The following is a 9,551-nucleotide window of genomic DNA, read 5'->3' on the forward strand; positions in this document are numbered from 1 at the left end:
CCGCCGGAGCCCTGCCGCCCCACGCCGCCTCCCCTCGCCCCGCCGGAGCACCTCGTTTTCTTTTTTTAGAATAGATCGTTTTTTCCGGTTTATTTATTTAGCGAGCGTTCGCTCGTTCGTTTTAACGGACGAGTTCACCGTTTAGTTTAAGTTAACGAACATCCGTTCGTTAAACTGTTTGTCAGTTATTTCATTTTCTCGGATTTTCCGCGATTATTCCAGATCGTGATTTCTGATCCGATTTTCGTTCTAGTATAACTTTCCGCTTGTTTATCGGAATCAGGCGATTCAAGCGCCTAGAGATTCGTCGCAAAACCCTCTTTCTGTTTAACCTACTCAAACAAGTTTTTGCTACTGTAAAATTTGAGTTAGGTCCAGATTAGTAAACGAAGCTCGTTTCTTTCGCCGTTTGAGTTTTGTTGCCTCGTTTGATTTGATTATTTTTGCAAACCAGAGTTCTTAAATTGAACTTTCTGGTTAGTTGTCTTATTTGAGTTTTACCTGTGCATTAGATGAGTACTTATTGTATGTTTGTTTGCTTGTTTGTTTGCGATAGAGTATCCGGAGTGCGCCGCTTGCTACTTCGAATCTCTAAGTTTCACGGATCATCAGCAAGGCAAGTAACACTTTGATCATACCTCTTTACTACCCACTTTTATTGCATTAGATCAATCCTCAAACAATTGCATGGTTAGGATCTGATTAATATGTGGGTTTTGGGAAGTAGATGAGGTAGTACCTATTACCTGTTTTATTATCAACCCTTGGGAGTTACTTCTATCTTTGCTTATATTGCCATGCTATGCTAGTAGACGTGGATTGGGTGAGTGTATCCATCACAGATGTGAGATTGTTATTTAATGGATTATTTAAGGTGGCAACTTTAATACACATCTAGGTGGTGTTGACGCTAGAACGCGTCACACGTACACGTTGATGTGTACCCGCAGCACCGAGGGAGATGCTCCGCAACTCACACCGCGGGAGGCCGACTTCCAGCGTGATATGCAAGACAGCAAGCCGGCGCTTTTGGGACCAGACGCCCAGCTCGCCCGGGAGGGACCCCGTCAGGGCTCGAGGCGATGATTGGATGCTCGAGGTCGGCCTTACCGCCCCTAGAGCCTCGTGGATCCGCAGCCTCCAATCTTGAAGAACGACGAAGAACGAGAAGAAAGATACAAGGGGAGAGATAAAAGTAGATGAACACGAAAAAGTATTAGATGTGTTTGTTCGATTGGTGTTGTTCAATCGGCCGTCACCCCTTAGGTATATAAGAGGCGGCTGGACTTCCCGTGCAAGGAAAAAGCTTGGATTCACGTCCAAAACCCTAGTCAAATTCGGATTGGTTTTGTCCGAACTTTCCAAAACTGTTCGGTTTAAACTGGCTGCACCTTGCGGGTCTTTTTTGTGGTGGTAAACGATCTCGTATAGAAACGAGCCCAAAAGCAATCTTGACCATTTCGACGAGAAGAACAACTTTTATGTTGAACATTTTTTGATCAGAGGTCATCTTGAGGGTCAAATCGGTCGCACGAAACAGGCTATCCCTCGCGCTACCCATCAGACAGGGTGTCTAGTGGGGCGCGCCAGTTTTTGCCTCCTGACAGGGCTGTATTCCGATGGCTCTAACTTTTGCATACGAACTCGGATTGGAACGATTTTATATCAAAATCGATCGTTTCGACGAGACGAAGAAAATCCATGTAGATAATTTTTCCATTTGAGGTTGTCTTGGGGGCTTAATCAGCTAAACTGTACTCTGAATATAGGATCTTAGTACTTTGAGCATAGTTTCGGTCTTCGAGATGAAATCGGACTGCGATGACCCAAACTTCAAAGATGTTCATATCGACAATACGGAACTCTTTCATGAAGATCACTTTTTTATTTGAGGCCATCTTAAATAAGTTATTGACCGTGCCAAAATCTGGTGTCAACACATGCCCCCTTGTTTTTTTGGCAAAGTTTGTGTGCCGAAAAATAACTTCTGCATAGCTTGTTCTAAGGACGATGTCAACACTCCATCGGCCATTTTGCATGTTCTTAGAACGACAAGTATACATCGTCCATTGCTTGTTTGAACCTCTTGATGCAAACTTGGGTGAAAACTTCTCAGCTTCTAAAACAATCCGGTGATAAGGTTCCATAGATCAAAACCATCCTCCTAACCATATTGTTCACCCTTTCGCTAGGATTTTGCAGATAGTCAAGAATGAACTTCCTCCAATCCTTACTTCGCCTGATGAAGAATTCCACGGCAAAGGCATCAATGGTATGGTTGAAGAATATGGATGATGTGCTAACCAAAGATTTTGATGGGGTGATGCAAACCTTCGGCTTAACTGTTTTTGGCTTCCATCCTTCTCTTTCTTCACTTTTGTAACACTTGTTGCAATAGAAGGTTGCACATCACTTTCATTTTGACTGCTCCTCTTTGGAACCCATGCCATGTTCATCTTTTTCAGCTCTTGTGCACTAAGTTTTTGTAATTCCTTTTTTTGCCAATACGATAAGCCAAGTGGGCACCCCGGCTGTGTTTTTGTTTGAAGCAATGACAACTCTTTTTGGGCCTTGTGCACCATCAACTTCTTTTCCTCAGATTTGGCACTCTAATTTTTATCAATTGATTGTTTCACTTCTTTGCCTTTTGTAGCCAATGTCAACACTTTAATTGGCCCTTTGTTATTTGAGATCAAATCTGAAGTAGCACACTTACGACCATCTTTTTTCACGCGGTAAACTTGCTTTACCACCTCTTTTTTCTTCCTTGAGCTCTGGACCGACTCCTTATGATTGAAACGGTCTTTGATGCGTGATTGTTCAAATGTTGATCTTCTTGGAGCTGCATAGTATTGGTGAGATGGTCTAGAATAAGATGGAGAATGTGCCCTTGTACCATACTTGTCCCATGATGAATATGTATCTATATGAGCATAGGGAGGCATCCACGGCATTGGCATTGGCGGCCCAAAATAAGGATATGAATATGTTGCATTAAAATTATCCCTTTGCCAATACCAATCCTCATATTTGCGCCTTGGGGGTGATCCTGCTTTCTTTGCATGATTTGGCCGATAAGCATTCTTCTCTTCACTCATCTTTTGATATTTATCCAATAGTTCAGCAAAGTTGATTTTTGATCTCTTACACTTGCGTTTATTTTGGCCTTTGTTTTCTTTTGGTTTGCTTTCATCGATCATTGGATTTGCTTGCTGCCCCCCAGTCCTTGGCGTCTCCATTGTAGCTTCGATGGAATTCTCGCCCTCAAGATTATGCTCATTATGCTCTTCAACAACTTCTTTACATGAAACCTTGATCCCATCACCTGCAGTTTTTACATTCTCTTTAAATGGATCGGCTTGAAGCAGCCGATGCAAAAACCTTTTGCCATCGGGACCAATCGGAATAGACTGGTCATCTCTTGGTGTTTCAACAAATTTCAATCGTCCTTTTTCAATGGCCGATTTAACTATTTGCCGAAACATGTTGCAATCCTCAAAATTATGTTTGGACGAATCATGCAACTTACAATACATTCGTCCTTGGATTGATGGCTTAACATGGTGATCGAGAATTGTAATGTAATTATTTTTCAGCAATAAATCAAATATTTGATCACACATGCTTGAATTGAAGGTATACTTCTTGTTTTCTAGCCGATCTTGCTGTTTGAACGGCTTTGGAGATAAGCAAACGAATGGTTCAGATTTGGAATCTCCCCATTCAGCTATGCATTGTGTTTTCCACTCTATCTCCGATGTCTTTGGATAAGATATTATATTAGCATCGGTTTTCTCAATAGAATTTAACCATGGCTTTAAATTTCTGAAACGAAGATATTTAGAATATACATGTCTCACTTGAGACCAAGTGCAAGCCAAGTACGAAATAAGCAAAGTTACCCAACTAGATATGAACTTTAGATAAAGCAATGGGGAAAGCTTTGGCTGTAACAATAAGTCATTATCGGTCTTTATAAATGGCGCAATGGTTTGACCGATATGTTCCATAACAATTTTATTGCTAACAAGTAAATTACCCTTCTTCATTGGTCTTTCAAAATTACTTATGAGAATATTTCTTATAGATGCATCAATAATGAAGTTGCGACCAAATATAAAAATAGGTAAATTACTCGCTATGCATACCTCTTCAAATATGTTGGGAGAGCATGATGGTGGTTCCATTTGAAGAACATCTTGCTCCGTCTTTGGATGGCTCCCCAATACCTTGTCATCATCTTTTTCTTGAATCCGTGCATCACTGCTTTGAAGATTTTTGTCGGCCGAACTTTGTTCGTCTACTTGTTCTTGTCCTTGTAGTTTGTTAATTTCTACCGCACGGAACTCATAGGGCAGGAAGTAGGTTCCATTAACTTCAGAAAAATCAAGCACCGTTGTTTTCCTATGCTTGCCCTGCCCTTTCTCAATAATGCTTGCCTCGTTGGATTTGATGGATTCAGAATATATAGTACTTGATTCGGCTTTTTCAACCGAAGCACTTTCATGTTCCGAATCATCCTTCTTTTCATTGATACTATAAATTGGCAATGCTTCTTTTATCTAAGCAAATTCTTTTTCTATTTGTTTCTGACGGCGAGCGGCAAAATTAGCTTTAAGCTTTTTCTCAATTTCAGCCCACTCCGGATATGATTGCCCCTCAATGCTTTTAGATTCTTTCGGCAATGACACACGGGTGTTGCCAAAATTTTGCAATTGTGTAAGGGGTGTATAATATGATGTAGTACTAGGTGAAGGCATATGCATTGTTGTAAGACCATACTTTTGCTCGCCAATTTTATCAATTGGCAAAGATTCATATTCTTGCAAAACTCTAGCTTTTATTGTGGCATAATCAGGAAATAGCCCCTTTGCATGTTGTTCAAGGCAAAGAGCACTAATTCTCTTGTTTTGGGCTAAACTCTCCAATGCAGCCACCACTACCTCATCTTCTACAATATTGGGCACAACTGCTCCTGTAAAATTTACATTCATTCGGCTATAACCAGGAAGGTGTGAAGCCGAATTATGAGCATCTACAGTTGTGTATGGTGCCGAAGAATTACTAACATGAGGTGTAGCATATGACGTTTGAGAGTAACTGGCCGAATAACTAGTAGCAGCATGGCCAATTCTCTCGTTCATCGGCATGGTTGGATTAGTATATTGCACATTACTTGCCGATGAATAAAAGGGTGAAACACTTTCTTGCATGGCATTGGAAATTCTAACATGAGGTGTTTCAAATTTGTTAACTGAACTCACCATGTTGTTCATCGTCATAACAATTTGTGGGGTTGCCGATGCATGAGAGTTGGGATACATATGGTGTAGGTTACTAGTATCATAAGAACTTAAAGCATGCAAATTACTTTGAATCGGCCCTTGCACGTAATTAGATGCATTATTGAAAAAACTAGGGCTGGCCGATAGAGTATACTCATTGAATAATCTAGTAACACCATATGAATTATTTGCATCTACAGTAGGAAATTGGGTATTCATATTACCTTTGTAGATTGCAAACCCTAGATGACGATCCTTTCGTAGCAAGAATAGACCGGAGACCGTTCAAAACTTTTTCCCCATCGGAGTCGCCAAAAAGTGTGTTGACGCTGGAACGCGTCACACGTACATGTCGATGTGTACCCGTGGCGACGAGGGAGATGCTCCGCAACTCACACCGCGGGAGGCCGACTTCCAGCGCGATACGCAAGACAGCAAGCCGGCGCTTTTGGGACCAGACGCCCCGCTCGCCCGGGAGGGACCCCGTCAGGGCTCGCGGAGACGATTCGCTGCTCGAGGTCGGCCTTACCGCCCCTAGAGCCTCGTGGATTCGCAGCTTCCAATCTTGAAGAACGACGAAGAGCGAGAAGAAAGATACAAGGGGAGAGATAAAAGTAGATGAACACGAAAAAGTATTAGATGTGTTTGTTCGATTGGTGTTGTTCAATCGGCCGTCACCCCTTAGGTATATAAGAGGCGGCTGGACTTCCCGTGCAAGGAAAAAGCTTGGATTCACGTCCAAAACCCTAGTCAAATTCGGATTGGTTTTGTCCGAACTTTCCAAAACTGTTCGGTTTAAACTGGCTGCACCTTGCGGGTCTTTTTTGTGGTGGTAAACGATCTCGGATAGAAACGAGCCCAAAAGAAATCTTAACCATTTCAACGAGACGAACAACATTTATGTTGAACGTTTTTTGATCAGAGGTCATCTTGAGGGTCAAATCGGTCGCACGAAACAGGCTATCCCTCGCGCTACCCATCAGACACGGTGTCTGGTGGGGCGCGCCAGTTTTTGCCTCCTGACAGGGCTGTATTCCGATGGCTCTAACTTTTGCATACGAACTTGGATTGGAACGATTTTTATATCAAAATCGATCGTTTCGACGAGACGAAGACAATCTGTGTAGATAATTTTTCCATTTGAGCTTGTCTTGGGGGCTTAATCATCTAAACTGTACTCTGAATATAAGATCTTAGTACTTTGAGCATAGTTTCGGTCTTCGAGATGAAATCGGACTGTGATGACCCAAACTTCAAAGATGTTCATATCGACAATACGGAACTCTTTCATGAAGATCACTTCTTTATTTGAGGTCATCTTAAATAAGTTATTGACCGTGCCAAAATCTGGTGTCAATAGGTGGATTGAGGCACCTGGGTATTCCAGCGATTGCCTGGTTTTCTTTATGGACCGCCACCCAGGCTCAAAGAGATCATGAGATTATTCAAGCTAGAAACTTTCATGTGCAGCCACAAGCTAGTATGGGCTCTAGCATAGTTGATTAAGTCATGCGAACTATTACAGTGGTAGACTAGCATATGAAGGGAAAAATAGGTGTAACTGTCTACCCGATCGTAAGGTGCTAGTGCTTCTGTAAGACTATGTCTCGGTCATCCGTTTCTCTAACACCGTGAAGTGCGAGAAATCCAACGGAGGAGATCGAGTCTTGTGGGAAAAAGTGCGCAAACCTCTGCAGAGTGTATAAACTAATCATGGTTAGCCGTGTCACCGGTTATGGACGTTTTGAGTATCTAGTATTTTGATTATCATGTGAATCTTGTAAGTGCATCTAGTGCCACCCCTAGTTGGTTTTGGAGTATTGACGACAAAGTTGGTTGAGGGACTAATGCGTTTGTGAGAATTGCAGGATAACACAGGTAGTGTCCCTCATTGATTCGGTTTACCTACCGGAGATATTGAAGACAATGGTGGTATGTGAAGGTATTCACATTGAATACTATGACATGAGAAGACAATGACTGAAGACTATGGAGAGCGAAGACTGAGTTGTTTCGTTGTTTCCTTTTCTTCTTTGTTGAGTCATAGGAACCACCATACTGTTAAGTGGGGTCAGGGTGAACAATGTCAGAGTGACTGAAGTGATGCTCAACCCAAATCCTATGTCTTCGAGCGAAGATAATGAGTGCAAATCTTATCCAGAGCTGGATGACTCAGCTTTGCTTGTAGCCCAAGTAAAGTTGCCGTGTGTGTTTGAAATCTGAATGTTGGAACACGTGTCAGTTCCTTAGTTACCAAGTGTCATTTCGGACATATCAGGTTGGGTCGCCTTGTGGCTATAAATAGCCCACCCTACACCATAAATTGGTGGCTGCTCAGAGTTAGTTTACGGCTTTTGTCGTTTTGAGAGCAACCCACCTCGAAGCCTTTGAGAGAGAAATCCTTGCAAGGACAAGCCCAAACACCCAGAGCCAAAGAGTGTTAGGCATCACTGAAGTCTTTCTGTCTGCGTGACCAGAAGACTTATTACACTTGAGGGTTGTGTATCCTCCAGCCGGTTAGGCGTCGCATTCTGAGCATCCAAGAGTCATTGTGGATCGCCGGTGAACGAAGTATGTGAAGGTTCGGAAGTCTACCTTGAAGACTTACCAGAGTGATTGGGCGAGGACTGTGTGTCCTTAGCTCAAGGAGAATAAGGTGAAGACGCGGTCTTCTGAGTTGAATCTTAGCCTCCCTAACCAGGCATACAGTTGTGACAGCAACTGGAACTAGTCCAACAAATCCTATGTCTTCAACAAGTGACTGGTTCTATCCCTTCCCTCCTTTACTTTGAGTTTGTCTTCGTGAAGTCATTGCTTATTTGCCTTATCTGTTTGACTTCATTGCTTGACTACTATCGTTGATTGGCTTCAGACTATCTTCCATCCTGATCCTTACTACCTTGCTACTATTAGACTTTGTACGTTCACAATTATGGCATACTTGACTATGGCTTGCTTGTTGTAATTTATATTCCACTACATATCAATTAGGTCATTTCTATTGTTTGTCTTCGAAACTTCCATGTTTTGAAGACTTGGATAAAAATCGCCTATTCACCCCCCCCCTCTAGTCGATAACTAGCACTTTCAAATCTCATCATGTTACTTTAATTTAATCTTGTTGGGTTTGATGATGATGCTTAATTGGGATTGAGAGGGTGTCTACACTCTCAATGTTTAACAACCACCATGATAGTTAAATAAACTTTATTCCTCTGCAGTAGGAAAAATTGGCTTTATGCAAAACTGTAACCATAGAGCTTTCCACCAGCCATATATGCATGTAGTATAGCATATTTCTGTTCATTAATCTTTGTGTGTTACATTGCCAGCATATTCCATGTAATGACCCGTTTTCGGGCTCCAACGTTCATGTTGCAGACTTTTCAGACGACGAGTAAGGTGCCTTAGGTCATGGTTCTGTACTCAGTGATGCCATTGGAGTTGATGGACTCACTTATCTTCCAAGCCTTCCGCTGTTATCGTATTTAGATGGCCTTAAGCCATATTTATTGTAATAAGTTCTCTTTTGAGACACTCGATGTAATAAGCGCGTGATTGCTACTCTGTTATAAATCCTTTGAGTACTGTGCATGTCAGCATTACTCATCCAGGGATGACACTGAAGCATAGAGATCAGAATGATTGAGGTTTGGTCGCTACAAGATGTAATGCTGTCATACGAAGAACTCCATCTCTTGAAGACTCTGACTATTCTTCCTCCACGGCAACTGTGCATGCCAATATGATCGATGATGAAGACGATGCTACCTCACCACCCCCTACTTCTGCACACATCGACACTGCACCAAGTTCGTCTGCACCTCAAACAACAACGACAACCCTGCAGCTTCAACTACTCCTCATGAGGACGAGTAGATGATCTATGTCTTCAAACCTTTCTGGTCATTACTGACAAAAGGGGGAGAAGCATATGAGTTTGATAGTCTTCAAGCGTGTTCATATGGGCGGGTGCTTATATTTTTCCTAGTGTTTACAACTCTTGCCTTTGATACTTTCGTTCTTTGAGTTGTAACACTTAAACTCGATGGTCGTCTGCTACTCATTTGCTCTGTTATGTGCGATGATAACTTCCGCACTTAGATCATTCTGCAGACGTCCATTTTCCATTATGCATGTCATTCTTTAAGTTATATCATTTCATGCATGATGAATTATCTTCATAAGTTGAAGAGGATCTCCACAAGTACAACCTGCCATGTGCATTTGCATTCCAGAAGCAAATTACTTATATGCACATCTTCA

The sequence above is a fragment of the Triticum aestivum genome, chromosome 7B, assembly GCF_018294505.1.
Source record: "Triticum aestivum cultivar Chinese Spring chromosome 7B, IWGSC CS RefSeq v2.1, whole genome shotgun sequence".
NCBI classification, from domain to species: domain Eukaryota; kingdom Viridiplantae; phylum Streptophyta; class Magnoliopsida; order Poales; family Poaceae; genus Triticum; species Triticum aestivum.